The sequence below is a fragment of the Mustela lutreola genome, chromosome 2 (assembly GCF_030435805.1).
Source record: "Mustela lutreola isolate mMusLut2 chromosome 2, mMusLut2.pri, whole genome shotgun sequence".
NCBI lineage: Eukaryota > Metazoa > Chordata > Mammalia > Carnivora > Mustelidae > Mustela > Mustela lutreola.
The window spans coordinates 364,793-382,511 of NC_081291.1; the positions used below are offsets into that span (position 1 = coordinate 364,793).

General features: G+C 62.3%; 1 long non-coding RNA gene across 1 annotated transcript; it reads right to left on the reverse strand.

Annotated features, from left to right (window-relative positions):
* Positions 1 to 1,682: 1,682 nt before the first annotated feature.
* Positions 1,683 to 16,489, reverse strand: LOC131823164 (uncharacterized). The gene is made up of 3 exons (XR_009350506.1): positions 16,375 to 16,489; positions 2,366 to 2,532; positions 1,683 to 2,100 (listed from the first exon to the last, which is right to left on the reverse strand). It is a non-coding gene; the product is annotated as an uncharacterized LOC131823164 (long non-coding RNA).
* Positions 16,490 to 17,719: the final 1,230 nt, after the last annotated feature.

Genomic DNA, 17,719 nt, shown 5'->3' on the forward strand with positions numbered 1-17,719 from the left:
ACAGGGGCCACGTGACATCCACCCCCAGGCCCCCCAGTTCTGGGCTCTGCAACCCACGCAGCTCTGTCGTGTGCCAGTCTGTCCCCAGAGGGGCTCAGTTGGGGGCACGGGATCTGGAGCCCCGGGGCCTGTGCCGTTCGAGATGCTGGGTCTGTTTTGGCCGCTGGGGCGCCTGCCGGCTGCTGCCTGACCCCAAGGTAGGGGTTGCAGAGCAGGCCATCTCCGGCCCGTTCCCCCAGCCAAGAACAAGGAACAGTGTTTCCTGCACGACCCCCACCCCCGCCGGGCCACCAGGTGGAGGGAAGACTTGCATGTCCCGTGGGCACATGAGGGCCCCATCCCCTCGCACCTGTAAGGGTCCCTGGGTGTGGACAGGGGAGCAGACAGATCAGTCACAGGAGCACAAGGCAGTCCTTTTTGTGTTCAGTCTGACGAGTGCCCTTTACACAACCAATAAGTTTCTCAAAAAATGAAACCTAGAACAACCGTGTGACCCAGAGATTCCAGTACTGGGTGTGTCCCCAAGAGAGCAGGAATCAGGGACCGGGAGAGAAACGTGTCCCCCCCCCCCCCCCCCCGTGCTCACACTAGCACGGGTCACGGCAGCCTAAAGGGAGAAGACCCAGCGTCCGCCCACAGGTGGACACACACGGCGCTGTCGTCCCCAGGCAGGAACACAGTCCAGCCGCGGAGGGTGGCCCCTGACCCTGCCACGATGGGGAGGGACCCGAGGCCAACAGCCTGACGGGTGGGATGTCCTTAAACTCCGCCGTGCCCTCCGGACCGGACGCGGACGCCGAGGGAACCCTGCCCTCCTGCCAAGCCTCCGGTCCCCAAAAGGTCTGCGCTGAGGGCGCTGTGGTCTTAGGAGGATCCGGGAGGAGGAGCGACCTCAGAGCAGGCCCTGGGGTGAGGGAGGCGGGAGTGGGGCTGACCCAGGTGTGCGCCCGTCAGAGACCCGGTGTCTGCGTGACCCTGACGCCCCACGTTCTTCTGTGCAAGGGACAGACGTGCTTTCCCGAGGCTCACGATCCAGGGGAGGAGCGTTCTCTCCGGGCCCTTGGAGAGGCTGAGATGCGGGCCAGGCTCTGTGCTGGGCTCCTTGACCCAGTCCACCGCCAGGCGGCTGTGCTCTCGTGGAGCGCGGAGCGCGCACTCTCGTAGGCCTGCGTGGGGGAGGAAGGCCCAGGAGCCAGGCTGCGCTCCCCACTCCCCTGCGCAGTCTCCGAGCAGACCGGCACACGCGGTGGCCGCCCCCCCCCCCCCCCCCCCGGCCCGCTTGGGAGCCTGCACTGAGGCCATGCGTCCTGCCCTGGGTCCCCGCAGCCAGCCGAGGCCAGGCCCAGGGGTGCGCGCCCCCTCACACGTGTGGAGGCGGGGCTGCTGTTGGCAGAGGTAAGCCAAAATTCAGGCTCCTCAGCCAAATTTGATTTCAGGCCAACAACGAATGACTTCTCTACGTGCCGTGCAATATTCGGGGCCTCCTATCGCTGTAAAAACATCCGCTCATCGTTTCCCCGGAGTTCACGTGTACCGTGTGCCGTGTACTTTTATTTGCGAAATCTGGCCACTTCCTCTTTCCCCTGGGTCGTCCCGGGAGCAGCAGGGAGCCGGGGGGGGGGCAGGCCGGTTGGAAGGCAGAAAGAGGCTCCTCTGGGGGGGGGGGCAGGCCGGTTGAAGGCAGAAAGAGGCTCCTCTGGAAATGGAGTTAGGATGTGTTAGGCCGAACTTAAAAACCAGACGCGAACTGTAACAGAGAAGGGCCTTTTGGCAAACGGCTGGCGTCAGCTACATTTGCACTTAGTGGCTGGCCACGACACCCGTGTGTTTTCTCAGGGCGTCTGGGGGTCGGCGGTGGTCTGGCCCAGCGGGTCAGTGCCCCGGCTCCGGGTCCCATGAGGCTGTGGACAGGTGTCCCCTGGCGGCCTGCACAGCCAAAGGCTCAGCTGGGGAAGGACGGGCTTCCAAGCCCTTTCAGGCGTTGGTAGAATTTTGTTCTTTCTCTGGGGGGCACAGGGTCTCCATTTCCTGGCCGGTCACCCCAAGTGCTGGCCACGCGCGGTGAGCTGTCGGGGGCCCGGCTGTCCCCTCCTCTCTGGCCTGTTTAAAGGTCCTCTGGATTAGGGCCGGCCCACCAGCAGGCTCTCCCTCCCGAGGGACTCCAAGCTGACTGATCTGGAGACCCCGGTCACATCAGAAAAGCCCTCCACCTTGACCAGATCCACCCACGCTCAAGGAGCTACACTGGGAGGGGAGGGGGACAGGAATCTGGGGCCACCTCGGAATCCTGGTCATCTTGGGACAACCCGAGGTGGGCTCTGCTGGCAAAAACTGGGCTCAGACCTCAGCCCCGGGTCCTACTCACCAGGTTAGCGTAAGTCACCCACTCGCTTCCCCTCTCCAGGACTCAGTCTCCCTCTGAGAAATGGGGCAGCCCGTGGCTCGTGGTCAGATGCAGTGCAGTGGGGAAGACTTCCTCGTCCTCGGGTTCTCGGTGTGGCGGCTGGAGGGCTGTGGTCGAAACTTCGACTCCTATTACCCCCCCATCAGCGGCTTACATTAGAAGGTGCTTTCAGAGGATTTGCCAAATTTAAAAATCAGGACATTTTTTCTTAACGCTCGGAGTTCTCCCTTGTTTACAGAATTCCCTGTTCTTGGGCCACGGCGGACCGGGTTTTAGGGAGCCACGCTGGACCCGGGCCCCTGTCTCGTGGCGAGGAGCTTGCTAAAGGCCCCAGGGGCGCCCGGCACCCGGAGCCAGAAAAGAGGGCCGTGGGGGACCCGGCGTCTGTCCAGCAGGACCCGAGTCACAGGAACACCCGGCCTTTCACCTGAAGCCGCTGGCAGGGTGCCTGCTCCCCACTCTGCAAAGGTGGCTGCTGCCGTGGCTTACGTAGGGCCCCCCAAATTCACATGCACCCTGAACCTCAGCACGTGATTTTCCACGGAAGCTTTTCGGAGTATGACTCGTGGCGTTCTGACTGGGCGGCCACGGCAGGGGTCTCTGCTCCTCGGCCTGCTGATCTGTGACACGGGCCGGTCCCCGGGGTTTGCAGTGCCCGCGGGATGTCCCAACACGGAAGAAGCGTGGCCCGTGGCCCGGGTGGCTGGTGGCCATGGCGCGGCCGGATGCTGAACGTGCGTATGGCGCGGGCTGCTCTGTGCGCCACTCTGCTGTTGGGGGCACTGCTGTGTTTCCCGGGCTGGCTCACAACACCAGAGAGCTGTCCGCCGGTGGCTCCGGAGGCCCCAGGGCTGTGCCCCAAACCCCCCCTTCCTGCCAGTCAGGATTCATGGGGGCGCACAGGGCCCTCCAGGACAACCCGGAAAAGCCGCCCTGCCTCGAGGCCCTTAGGCACATCCACAAAGACACTTGCTAAATCAAGTAACGTTTGCCATTTTCTGGGGTCTGACATCTCTGGGGGCCGGTCGTCAGCCCGTGACTGCATGCGAATGGCTTCCCGACCAAGCTGTGTGAGAACACGCGGCATCCGGATCAGCTCGGGAAGCTGCTTCCACACCCACAGGATGAGCGTCCCCAGCGGTGAGAAAGCCTGCATATCTAGAGCCTGAAATAGGGGTGGGTCTTTTCATCAGGGACCTCTGAGCTTTGGTGAAGGTCAGTATCTCATTTAATGCCATCGAGGCTGCCTGAAGCATTAGATGACTCACAGAGGGTCACAGATATGGTCCGCAGGACTTGGGGTTAATACCGATGCTGGATTCAGCCACAGCCGAAGGGTCTTTGATCCAAAGCAAACTCAACTCACGGGCTTTGACACAAGGATTTACAGTCAGAGTCAAATAGGACTTCAGGCTCAGCTGCTTCTAGGACCCAGACCTGCTATATGGGTTTCCCTTCACCGTTGAGAGCATGAGGTTCAAGGCCCAGGTCTGCCTGGAACCCCTGAATGATCCTAGGCAAGGCGTATCTCTTCTCTCAGCCCGAGGTGGCACATTTTGAGGGTTACCAGGCAGTGGGTCATACAGTCAGTGCTGAACAATGTTGGCTCTCGGCTCTTACACTGACCAAGTGGATAAATGAATCCTCACCAGACAACCAGAGACCTACCTACAAACTTCCTGGTCGGAGGCCGACAGGGCACACGCACGCTGCCACCAGAGGGCGGCAAGACCTAATCGGTGCCGCCGCTGTGCTCGCCCCCTCGCCCTCTCCCTCGAGGAACCAGAGGAGGCGGTCTGCGGCTGCTTTGGAGCACGATAAGGGACAGACACTTCCCCAGAGCCCCCTGACCTGCAGATAGGGGTAAAGGCGTCCCAGTCCCACAAAGTGCCCCAGGCTGGTAGAGACATCAAAGAGAGGAGTGGTGGCGGACAGAGCCTGACCAAGCTGTTTTAGAGGAAAACATGCCCTTTGTACATGTATCTAAAACCTGTATCTAAAAACCTTTCGAACACTGAAGTAGTTTAAAAAAAAATGGAGGGGCGCCTGCATAGCTCAGGGGGTTAAAGCCTCTGCCTTCAGGTCATGATCTCAGGGTCCTGGGATCGAGCCCCGCATCGGGCTCTCTGCTCGGCGAGGACCCTGCTTCCCCGTCTCTCTCTCTCTCTCTGCCTGCCTCGCTGCCTGCTTGGGATCTCTGTCTGTCGAATAAATAAATAAATCTTTAAAAAAAAAAAAAAGGAAAGTAGGTGTGTTAAAACAGCATTATTTTAGTATATATCTGCAACTTCCTTGTCATTTAAACTCCCAGCAGAACGTATCATTTTGTTCCCAGTCCTGCCCCCGTGAGCCGAGCTTCCTGCGTGGGGTCTGGGGAGCAGCTCTGCAGCGCTCCCTTTGCCCTGACCTCAGGAGGTAAAATGAAGCCCCCGAACGGGGCCCCAGCCCGGGCCCGCCACACAGTCGGTGCTGATACGTTTTTGCCGGGTGAAGCAATGGAAAGGGGTCCCTCCAGCAGCCCCGTCGTTGGGGTCCCTCCAGCAGCCCCGTCATTGGGGTCCCTCCAGCAGCCCCGTCGTTGGGCTCCGCACGCAAGACGGGATGAGATCCTGGTGCTGTTTCCAGGGCTGCGGGGCAGCTCCCTGACCCCCCAACCCTGCAGGCATCCAGGGCCACCTGGCCAGAGCCTGGAATTACCCTCACGTGGGAGAAGCTGCTGGACCTCGCTGTGTCCCTCATCTGGGCGGCGGGGCTCGTCATGCGGCAGTAGAGCTTTCCAGGCGATCCCAGCAGTGACAACAGCAGACACCGGCCAGCCCCCTGAGTGGCTGTGGCCGGCACCCAGCCGCACGGTCTGACGCGGTGGCAGCCACCTCTGTTGACCCTGTTTTTACAAGTTGTGGGAAGATTGGCGTGACATAAAACCACCCAGTAACCACTGTGAAGTGTACAGTCTGGGGGCTGATCAGACATTCACAAGGCTATGCAGACATCACCTCCATCAACTTCCAGAACATTCTGGAAAACAACACGGTTCCCATTAGCAGTCACCCCCTCCACCCTCCTCCTCAGCCCCAGGTAACACGTATTTGCTCTCTGTCTCTATGAACTTTCCTGTTTTAGGGATCTCAGATAAATGGGGTCACACACCACGTGGCCCTTTGAGCTTTTGGCCCATTTTCTTAAATTAGCTTGTTTGAGTTTTGTCATTGATTTTGGGGTGTTCTTTACATATTCTAGACCCTAGTCCTTTGTTGGATTATGCACTGCAAGTATTTTCTCCTAGTCTGGGCTTTGCCTTCTGACTTTCCTAATGGATTATTTGGACAGACCAAGTTGTTTAAAGTAAAATATTGCATGTTTTAATTAGAAATAAATTTTACAGGCGAGGAAGCTCACGTATGAGTCACTGGGAAGCTAGTCTGCCAACCGCGGCTTCAGGTTTTCCACACAGAGGGCAGAGGGAAAGGGCTCTGCTCCGTCCGCAGACGGTGACCAGGGCTGCCCGAAGCCCAGTCCCCGACCTGTCCGGGCCGCGGGGGACAGAGCGGCAGCTCAGCGCTCCTGCCCTGCGGCGGGCAGCCGTCTGCCAGCCCAGCCCTGGCTCCTCGGTGTTTCTCAGCGGGTCTGCAGGTTGGGCACGAGACTCCCCATTTGAAGTTACAAAACCTCATTTTCTGCCAAGGCAGTGGAAAAGGCCAGGGACGCGGAGGCCACTGTTTACGTCTCGTCCGCTCCGGCCGGTCGGCGTTGGTGTAATCACGTCGTGTGGAATGCAAGTGCCGCCCTCGGGGCCCCAGAGGGTGGGTGTGTGACACGGCGCCTGAGCTGGGTGCTCCCGCTCTTGCCCAGGGGACATCACGGCCTGAGCTGGGTGCTCCCGCTCTTGCCCCGGGGACATCACGGCCCAGCCTGTCTGGGCGTCAACCCGTGGGTCTCGTGGCCCTGCCTCCAGGTGTGCTCCCCGAAGGACTCGAAGCAGTTGCTCAGGAAAAGCCTAGCTGACTGTTCACAGCAGCGGAAGAGGCAGACAGACCCAATGTCTGTCTGTCTGTCGGTCTGTCGACGGCCAACTGGCTCCACTACGCGGAACGTCCCCAGCCCCAGCAGGAGCAAGGCCCCCACGCGCCGCCCCGGGGACAGACCCCAAGCCCACGACACTCAGGGAGGGAACCAGACACAGGAGGCCCCACGGGGTGTGAGTCCACGCGTGCCACACCCCAGTCCAGGCCCCTCCACGGGTGGGAAGCGGGCTCGCGGGGGCCAGGAAAGGGGGAGCTGGGGGAGGGGAGGTGTGACGGCTGGCGGGGACGGGCCGGGGGCTGCTGTTGGGAAGACGGCGTGTCCGGAACTAGGCAGGGCAAGGTCGCACCATATAGTCAATGCACCAAGTGCCACGGGGATCGTTCACTTAAAATGGTTAATTGTGGGGCACCTGGGTGGCTCAGTGGGTTGGGCCGCTGCCTTCGGCTCAGGTCATGATCCCAGGGTCCTGGGATCGAGCCCCACATCGGGCTCTCTGCTCTGCAGGGAGCCTGCTTCCTCCTCTCTCTCTGCTTGCCTCTCTGCCTGCTTGTGATCTCTGTCAGATAAATAAAAAAAAAATCTTAAAAAAAAAAAATGGTTAATTGTACATTGTGCGAATTTCCCCTCAAGTTAGGGAAGCACAGGAACCGTGCCGGGGCCACGCTGACAGCCACTCCCCGGGACCGGCCGGCGTGCGGCTCTGGGCTGGGCTGACTGAAGGCAGCGGGAACCGGCGCAGGCCCCACGCGGGAGCGAGGCCCCTACGGTGGCCAGAACTGGCCCGACTCTCCCACTTCCCAATCCCAACCAGCGTCCCTGAGGTCGGCGGGCTTGCGCCGAGGCCTGGCGGATGCTACCTGCCAGGAGGAGGTCAGAGGCTCGCGGAAGAGGCTTCCGCACCGCGCTGCCCACCAGCAGACCTTGAGGTCAAGGCTCCCCGTGGACCTGGCCCCTGAGCTCTGTAAGGGGCCGCCCATGCCCGCATTTTAGAGAAACCGTCAGTGTCTGGGCAGTAAAACAGCTCCCACCACCGCTGGCCTCCCCGGACCCCTCCGCGGGACCCCTGCCCGGTGACCCCTCCGTGGGCAGTCCGTGTCTCCCAGAGTGGCCGCCTCACCCCCTGCTGGGCTCTGGGACACTCAGCAGCAGGGCTGCGGAGCCTGGTGGCATCCCACCGGGGGCCTTGGGACTCAGGACCGTGTGTAGAGGGCACAACAGGGTCACGCACGCCCGGTGGGGGTGCCAGCAGCCAAGAGAACACACAGACCCGCTAACCTGATAAGCAGCGACCCACGCAGGCTCTTAAAGGGCCCGGACAGATCCAGTCCCTTCAGAAGCGGAGGACTGGGGGCAAACCGACAGACGACAGCCGCCACCCGAGCCGTCGGGGAAGACTTTGCCCTCTGACCCCGGAGCAGAAGGGACACCACGAGCCGCCCCAGCCCACCGCCCGACCCCACCACCCTCGCTGGCGGCCGTGGGGAGAGCTTGGGTCTGGCTGGCCACCCTCCTGCCCTGGTACTGTCTGGTTGGTCGTGCGACTTCAGCTCGCGCTGGGTATTGTGCGAAAGGCGGTGAGTCTGGAACTGGGGCCTGCTTCACCGGGAGGCTGACCTGGGGCCGCCGGGTGGCTCGGCCGGAGGCGTCTGCCTGCCCACAGGTCATGATCGTGGGTCCTGGAATCAAGTCCCGCGTGGGGGCTCCCTGCTTGGCTTCTCCATCTCCCCTGCTCATAACCATTCTCTCTCTCAAATAAATAAGATCTTTAAAGAATGACGGGAACCTGGCTTTATGACTGGGTAGAGCAGGGACCTGGGGGGCTCAGTGCGTTAAGTCTCTGCCTTCGGCTCAGGTCATGATCTCAGGGTCCTGGGATCGAGCCCCACATCGGGCTCTCTGCTCAGCAGGGACCCTACTCCCCCCCCACCTCTCTGCCTGCCTCTCTGCCTGCTTGTGATCTCTGTCAAATAAATAAAGTCTTTAAAAAAAAAAAAAAGGGTAGAGGGGACGCTGTGGGAAGACGTGACTGGGGTGTGCGCCAGACGAGCGGGGCCTGAGCTTAGTACCTGCCTCAGTTTCCTCACCGGGGAGGCTGGATGCGGGTGGTGATGCGGAGTGGTGTCCCCGCCCCTGGACCCACGCTCTGGGGTCCACCACAGCCCAGCCCCGCCTGCGAGCAGCCCCGGCTACAGCCAGAGCTGTGGGGGACATGGAGGGGTGTCTGGGTCTGACAGGGGAGGCTGATAGTGGAGGCTCAGGGACCTCAGGGCCGGGGTGGAGGCGCCCCTGCCGGCCTGGGGGCTTGTGGCCAGCTGCACACAGTCCAAGGAAAATAAGCCTCCCTGGGGGGCGTCTGGGGGGGAAGATGTAGCCTGGAGGGTACTGGAATGTTCTGTGCCCTGGCCAGGAGTTGGTTCTTGAGGGTTACAAAGTCCCAGCAGAATCTGAAAGGAAATGGAATTCCTGGCGGCCCTAATTTAAAACAAACAAACAAACAATGTGGGAAGGAGAGGAGGAATGCCAGGCATGTGGGCCTTCCCCTCCCACGGGGCCTCCAGGGCCCACCCAGGCTCCCTCCAGCCTCTCTGTGCTCCCTGCGGAGAAGCAAAGAGAATCATTAACAAAAAAGCAATCAAAAGGGCCCCAACCCTCCTTCTGGTGCCCTTCTACGCCCAGTGTGAGTCCTTGATAAGAAATTATCACCCGCAGAGCGGAGCATGGTAAGCAAGTGTGTGTCCTTGTCAGGGCAGTTGGGGGTCCGGGTGGGAGGTCCCCGTATTTCAACCCCCACGGAAGGTTCCAGAGACATGTGTCACAAGAAGAAATAACCACGAGGTTTCCGGATTGTTGGAGAAACACAGGCTTTTTAAGACACCATGTCTCTGGCCCCGTGGCCCCGTGGCGCGGGCACGTCCCAGCTCTGTCCGTGCGCTCTGCCGGAACCGCACACAATATCTGGAAATGACACAAGAACATTCCGGAGGCCAGAGGCCTTTGGAGATAAACACGCCATCTCAGTAGGTTCGTTTTTATTGTCGGGACCTATTTTATCTTCAGCAAAAAGGAAGTTGCCGAGAAAACAAGGCAGGGCACAGAAGCTGACTTAGGGGGCCTGCACCTGCCCTCCTGATTCTAGACTTTTCCATCAGAAGAATGTCTGGGAATTTAAACCCTGTTGGCTGGACAGAGAAGCCTGGGGTGGGAGGCAAAATGTCGCTTCTTTAAAAATAAAATAAAATAAAATAAGGACGCTGGGTTTTGGAAAAGAAAGATTGTCACCTCGGCCCTCCTGGGTATTTCTTCTTGTTGTTTGGGGCCTTTGCTGTTCAGATAGGAAGGCTCTTGGCTAACAGGCTGGTTGAAGGGAGGGGCCGCGGGCCAGAGGATCAGACTGGTGGCAGGGCCTGGCCCGTCTATGCTGGGGAGGCTGGGGAATATGGGGCCGGGAGAGCCAGAAGCAGGCGTGTGCTGACCAGCACCTGGGCTTAGGGCTGGCCGCGGCCCGTGGCCCCGCGAGTCGTGCGTGCACATCGAGAAGCCGAGTCGGTGTCGAGCGTGCGCAGCCCCGGGGCAGGAGGGGCAGGGCCAGCGAGATGAGGGCCCATGGCCGCCACGGCCCGGGGCTCCCTCGTGGCGGGTGGACAGGGAGGAAATGCCGCTGTCAGAAACCACGTTGAAGACGATGTTTTCCAGAGCCTTGGTTTGGGGAGGTGGAAGGTTCTGGAGACGGGCGGGAGGGGCGCTGCCCCAAAGTGAGTGTGCTTGGCTCCTGCGGGCCGGGCCCTTAGGGAGCGGTTAAAGGGATACATTCTATGTTTCGTGTGTTTTGCCACATTTTCCTTTAAAAAATCATGTTTCGGGAAGAATTTCAGGATCCTCCACGAAGTTCCAGGTTACCAGTGGGCACGAGGGAGAAAACAGACTAAAGCTACAAAATGCAAAGTTTAAAACCTGCTCCGGGCAACAGCTTTCAAGGCCTTCAAAACAGCTGCTGTGGTCCCCTCGGGCTGACCCCTCAGGCTGACCTCCGGGATGTCCGTCGCCAGCCTCCACGCAACCCTGGGTTGAACTGTCAGCCAGCCGAACCCAGGCTTGGGTTCAGGCGTATCGAGGTGAAGGGGACACGAAAGGCTCTGGGGCCGGTTTTGGAACCGGGGAAAAGGGGTTGTGTGGCCAGAAAGCACAAGGGTGACGGGTCTCCGGGACACCGGGTCATTCACAGCTCGGGAGGTACCCGCGGCCCCGGGCCGGGCGTGCGGTCTGCGCACGACCCATGGCGAGCGGCTGCCCTCGTCCTCCAGGAGGCACGAGCAGCTACAGGCCCGTCCTGCCAGGATGTACCCTGGTGCCAGAGGCAGGTCTCGTGGACTCGGGGCGCTTCAGCCGGCCTCTGTGCCGTGGCCTGACGCACGCGGTTCGACACGCAGATTTTAAGTTCCCGGAGGACATATGTGGACAAACAGCCAGAGGAATGACTAGAAGTGCCGACCCCGTCAGCGGCCACCCCCCAGCTCCCGGGGTCCGCAAGCCCCTTCCCGTCCATGGAGGAGCCTGCTCTGGGCGTGTCACACGCACGGAACCACAGACCTTCTGTGTCAGGGTCGAACGGTGGCCGTGTTTACCCTCCGGAGGAACGGACATCCCGCCGGGCAGGGACGGGGGTTTGAGCCCCGACATCTGAGCCCACGTGTGTGACCTGCCCTCGCTCCTTCTCCTGGTGCAGCTGGTGGTCCGGCCAGCCTCTGGGCAGAGACGTCCATCCAGGGCCACCCTGGAATCTGGAGCCGGGGCTCAGCCTTTCCTGTCCCTCCGATTCCCCCGGCCTCCCAGGCAGCTGGGAGCAGACGCCCCGGCGGGTGCAGGACGGGCCTCACCAGCCCCTTCGGGTTCACCCCCCAGCCCGGCGCCCGTCCCTCGGGGCCCCGGACAACGGCAGATGGGGACACAGCGTCTCTGCTGTGGAAAGGAGCGGTCTGGGCTCGGTCACCTGCTGGCGCCTTCGGACCAAGGAGGGGGGCTGGCGCTGCCCTGGGCTCAGGCAGGTGTCCCTACAGCCCCAGGAGCAGCTGCCCGCGACGCGGGCTCAGGTGTCTGTCCTGCTATGAAATATTGATGTGGCCCCAGGGAGGGGCTTGGTGTCGCAGGTCTCACGTGTCACCTGCCGTGAACCTGCGGCTGCTCGGCCTTTGGCCCAGAGTCCAGGCCTGCCTGGGGTGGGGGACAGTCCTTCCTCTGCCTGGATCCTTCCAGAAGTAGCTTCTGACCAGAACTCCCCGTCCGCTGACACGGGGGCCCAACTGCGGGGGTGCCTGAGCCCTGAGGACACGTGGGGCAGGTTGCTCTGGGGGGCCGCCCCGCCCCCAGGCCTGGAGCACCCCTGAAGCACGGCAGCACAGGTGTCCCCGCCCCAGCTGGTGGGCATGGAGCCGGCCTGGACCCGTTGGACCCTTTGAGAACGGGCCTCAGGTCCTGAGCGACAGGAGCCACGGCGCCCCCACGGGGGGGGTCCCAGTGCACCAGGCCGGGGCTGGGGCGGTGGGGGTGGCCGGCCCCTCTGTGCCTGTGACCCCGAGGACAGGCGAGGGCAGCTGAGCAGGTGGCCACGGGATCGCTTACTCGGCTCACGTTCCGGCCCCATAATCGAGACATCTTCCTTGTCATGAATTTTGCAGAACTGAGGAGGCCAGCGGCTCTGCTCGCCCGTCACAGCCTCTGTCCCGCCCGCCCAGCCCCCCACCCAGGTTTGCGGGAGAGCCAGGCTTCCTGGGGCCCGTCACCATCACCCAGGGCCGCGAGCGGGCAGTCGGGGTTTCCGCAGGACGTCGCAAATGTCCTCCAGTGCAGAGGCTGGCAGCCGGGACCAAGCTGTGGGTGGCCAGCTCTGTGTGGAAGGGTGGCCTGGCATCACCGGCAACCTTGGTGCCCCCAGGGTCAGGGCCACCTCCCCCAGTCCCCGCCTCTGTCATCATACAGCTTCTCCCCGTGTCTGTGTCCGAATTTCCCTCTCACGAGGGCACTGGGCGGTGCCTCAGGGCCACCGCCCGCCCGATTCCCAGGCCACCTCATCGTAACCTAATTCCATCTCCAAAGACCCTATTCCCCAGCAAGGTCGCGTTCAGGGAGCTGGAGGTCAGGATGTGGACACATGAGCTGGGGGCCATGATGAAACCCACCACAGACCTTTGTGCTCCTCCTGTGCTCTCGCCCCTGACTCCCCAGGGACCGGCTTGCACCCCGGGTTCAGAGCAGCGGTCCCCTTCCTGCCTCGCTCTCTTGCAGCGGCCACTTCCTGTGGGGCGGGCACAGCTGCCCATGTTGCTACCTGTGGTCCTGTGCATGTCCACCTCCCCGCGGCTCACTGCCCAACAGACATCCGGGCATGACCACAGGCCTCTGGGCCTGCATCTCTGCCATCAGCACCTCGATGGAGAGACCCTGGCCCCCCTGCGTGGGCGGCGCAGAGCGACCCCTTCTTACGAGGATGGTGTGGACCGACCGCAGGCAGGAGCCGTGTGGGCAGCCAGGATCCCTGATGGGACGAACGCAGCCTGGGGATGTCCTGTAGGACCCCCGGCCAGCCCTCCTGCGACCTCCCAGGGCACCACACGAGGAACAGTGGACTCAGGGTCCCGGCCCGGAGGGTCCGAAGCCGAGGGACAACGGAAATCCCGTGGGGTCGGGACGGGGTCCGGGGACAGAGCGAGGATCTCTGCTGAAGGAGGGGACGGGGTCCCGGGACACCAGGGGGACCACGGCAGTGACGTCCAGCGTAGCTGGAGGGACACGAGCCCTTGACACGGCTGGTGGGTGGCAGATCGGGGCAGCCACGGGGGGGCACTGTCCGCAGGTCCCTCAGATGTTTGGACATGGAGCTGTCGTGTGATGAAGTCAGTCCACTCCTGGGTGTTTGTCCTGGGCTAGTCGTGTCACCTCAGAACACAGGTGTGCCGGAGTCCCAACCCCGGTGAGGGCCATGTGGGACGCAGGGTCTTTACAGAGGGGACCGAGTCAGGCTGAGGTCATGAGGGTGGCCCTGAGCCCGCGTGACCAGCGTCCTTACAGAAAGAGGACAAGATGCCACACAGGGACGCCCGCGAGGACACGGGCAGAAGACAGGGTCCGCGCGCCACGGAGAGCGGCCTCAGCAGGCGTCCAGTACCCCCCATCTCCACCACTGGCCTCCGGAACCCCTAGTCTCCCCAGAGCGGCTGGGCCTGCGGGTCCCTGCTGCAGCTGCCACAGGAAACGCAAACCAAATCCACCCAGAAGTGCGAGGACACAGGCGTCCACACGGACGCCCGCACACGTGCCCGGCTCGTGGCGTGGGACAGCCCGGATGCCGCCAAGGGACAAACGGACAAGCACCACCCGTGGGAGCATCCCTGGGCCACAAGCAGGAGCTGCCCCCGGACGGACCCGAGTCACGATGCGCAGGGAGGGAGCCAGACACAGAAGGGCACGTGGGGGGTGAGTCCCCGTGCGTGACACGTCCACGGGATGGGAAGGGGGCTCCCAGGGACCAGGGACGGGGGCGGGGCTTGGAGCTGACGGCTGATGGGGACGGGGCTTCCTTTGGGGAGATGGAAGGTTCTGGATTAGCTGGTGGTGTCACGGGACCGTGCGAGTGCGTAGGGACCGTGGACGGTACAACACACACGGGGGTCGTGGTGTGGGAACTGCGTCTCGCCGAGGCCATTGCCGGGAAGAACGCGTAGTGCCGGTAGCTGTAAGTCTTCCGGATACCCGCCCGCAAGCACAGGCCCGAACGGGCCTCCCGGAGCCGGGAACCGCCTGCCCGCGACTCTGCCGTCCCCAAGAGTCCGCTTCCGGAGTGCAGGTTGGCCGGCCCTGGCCTGTCTCTGGACTTTCCCCGAAAACAGGCGCAGCCCATCGGTTCCCAGCCTGTGGCGCGTCTCCCCGGGCCCGCCCTGCCCGCACGCGCCCTCCCGCGGCTGCTGCCTCGCCCCTCCGGCTGCCCGTCCCGTCCAGGGACACTCCGGTGTCTGTGGCGGGACGTCTCCCAGCCGGGGCCCTGCGGCTGAGACATGGGGCTCCCCAGTGTCTTACCGGACGCTCCCACCTTGCTGGTTAGCGTCTGTGCACTTCCCTCTCTGCTTCTGGGCCGCCCAGCCCAGCTCCCCAAGGCCCTCCACTGCCCAAGGTTACTGTTCCCTCTGCCTTCGATGCTGTTCCCTCCACTCGGCTCTTTGGGACGACGTCAAGCCTGCGCCTCGGCCCCACCACCTGCCCACGTGTGGGGGCCTGAGACACTGGAAGGGGCATCGGATGGGGGAGATGGACCTCTGGTCCCGCAAAGCAGCGAAGCGTGAGGAAAGGCACGAAGCCGCCGTGTCTGGCTGTGGCTGGGATGCCTGCCTGTGCCGGTGTAGACCCCGGAGTTTAGGGCAGGTGTGGCAGGGACCCACAAGGCAGATCGCACTTGGGTTGTGATTACTGTAGTTTAAACAGCCACGTGGGGCCACGGACCACTTTACTGGGTGCCGCAGACTCAAATGATGGTAGGTTCTCATTCTGCAGGGACTCGATCTGCAAATTCACTGACCCCGGGGTTTGTATTTGCAAAGGTGTTTGGACAACCTCTTGCAGGTTTGTCAAGTCTATTGTGGCTTGATGCTCCGGGTGAGTTTTCAGTCATTCCCGAGTCCACCGGGGGTAACTGGTGGGCACCGTCTTGCTGGGGAGAACCAGGCCTTGCGGGGTCAGCTCAGGCTGGAAGGAAGGGCCCTTTCTTTCTTCTTTAGATTTTATTTATTTGAGAGAGATGGAGAGCATGAGCAGGGCGGGCAGAGGGAGAAGCAGCCTCCCGCTGAGCAGGGAGCCCGATGCGGGGCTGGATCCCAGGACCCCCGGATCACAACCCGACCCACAGGCAGATGCTTCACGACGGAGCCCCAAGAGGACCCCTATCTGCGGTCTAGTTTGCGCACGTGTTTTGCACGTTTGTGCTTTTGGCAAGTGCTTTAGGTCGGCCCCACGTGTCCCCGGCTCAAGAAGGCCGCCACGTGCCCACTGGGGGAAATGCGTATGTTGGACGTGCTGTGTTTGTGGCGCTTGTCACCTGTGACCTCGACATTAATGAGTCACTACCGCGCGCCCCGTCAGGGGTCTTTCGATAGACCTGCGTGCAAGGACAGGCGGGGGCGATGCCGTGGCCGGAGGCTCCCCCCATTTCCCGCGGGGCGCCCTTCTCCAGGCTCGGCCATCCCGTGCCGTGGGGACCTCGTGGAAGAAGGGCCATCAGCAGTATTTCCTGGGCCGAGTTTTTACTAAGCTTTAACTTACATGTGGCCTGTTGTCCCCACCACCGAGCCTCGCCCCCAGATGCCCCCCCGCCGGCCAGTACCATCTCCCATACCGGCTTCTGTGACCCGTTCCTGCACGTTTCTCTCGGGTAAACACACGGGAGATGGACGGCCTGGGCTTGGGGGAAGCACACGGGCGACTCAGTAAGACACCCTTGCCCCCTGCCGGAGCTACAGCTCTGCCCTCCCCCCGCCCCCCCAGCGGAGGGCGTTCCCGGCGTCACAGGAAGTTCTCAAAAGCACCTTTATTAGACGCGATTCCTGCCCTTTCCCTTTCCAAGCCCACAGTCCAGTGGCTTTTAAGGCACACAGAGCTGTGCTACTCTCACCGCAGTCAGCCTGAGAATACGCAGGAAAGAAATTCTGGCCGTCAGCCGTCACCCCCGGCCCCTCCCCAGCCCCCGCCGGCATGGGCACCTTTCCTCCGTGGAGGGGCCTGGTCTGGCGGCGTCACACGCGGGGACTCACACCCCGTGCGGTGCGGCCTTCTGTGTCTGGTTGCCTCCCTGAGCGACATGGGCTCAGGGTCCGTCCCTGGGGCAGCGCGTGGGGGCCTCGCTCCTGCTCGTGGCCGAGGGACGCTCCCGCGTGTGGGGGGCACCTTGGGGGTCCACCACTTACCTGCTGGTGGACGCTGGGTTCCTCCGCTTTTTGGCCGAGTCCTGCAGCGGAGGGCGAGGGTTGGGTGCATGCCTGGAAGCGGAGTTGCTGGGTCTCATGGTGACTCTAGGCTGAGCCCCCAGAGCACTGGCCAGACTGTCCGCCCCACCCCTGCAGCCCCCCAGCCGAGGTGGAGTGGCCTGGGTCCAGCCAGGTGGGGCCTCGCGGGGGCTGGAGGCTCAGGCAGTTCACCCAACCTCTCTGTATTTGGGAAAAAGAAATGAAAGTATTTCCTAGCTGAGGATTAAACAGTTACAACAGGAAAGCACACAGGGAGGTACGAGTCAGGCTGTCTGGGGCGAAGAGACAGCTCGGGGGCAGGCCCTGGAGAGAGAAAGGGTTCTTGGGTTTGCGGAGGGGAGTGGCTGCATCTGAAATGGGGTCAGGGATGAGAAGGCCCTTGAGAGGTGACAGGACCATTCACGGCAGGGCCAGGGTTCCCCCAGGGCCTGGGGGCTGGGCAGGACCTGGCGGGGGCGGGGGAGGGAAGGAGAAGCCAGAGGCTCACCCCCCCCACCCACCTCACGGAAGAGGAGGATGGGTTCGAAGCCTTGGGACTGGGGAGTCTGGCCCCGTCCCAGGGCAGGACAGGGCAGGAGGCAGGCTCTGGTGTGTCATCAGGCCGGAGTAAGCCATTTTGGTTTTGCCTCCCTGCTCTCTGTGGCCCAGGCCAGGATCCCGGCCACCCAGCTGGGGCAGGGCTGGGGCTCCAGCTTGCAGGGGCTGGGGGCAGCCTGCTTGGTTCCCCCCAGCCCCTGCTCAAACACAGTCTGGATGGAGAATGGCTCCGAGAAGCTGGGAGGCAGATGTGGTGGCGTCCCCGAGCCACTCCCTGGACCCTGCACTGCCTCCCCCCAACGATTGCTTTTATAATCCAGGCACGAATAAACAGACACATGAATAAATATTCTGAAAACATTAACCATTTCCATTTGAAACACAGGGGAAAGCCTACAGGGAGGCCTGGCTTGGTCCTGCCTCTTTGTTTTGACAAAGGAGTAAACTGAGGCACCAAGGCACACCCCCCCTTCTGATCTGAAGAGAGGAATGGGGCCCCAGCAGGTCTCCCTGCCAGGGCCCGGGATGCTGGCCGTTTCCAGCCCCGTCTGGCCCCTCTGTCCCTTGCTTCTGCCATGGAGAGGACCCTTTTCCAAACCCTCTAACGAACACGGGGCTATCGCCGGTCCACAGTCATCCCTGAATCATTCATGAGGGAAGCAGCTGGCGGGCTGGGGCGGGAGAGAGGGGAGGCGGGGCGGCTCCTACTGAAGTCAGGGGTGTCCATCTGATCCACACACGCTGGGGG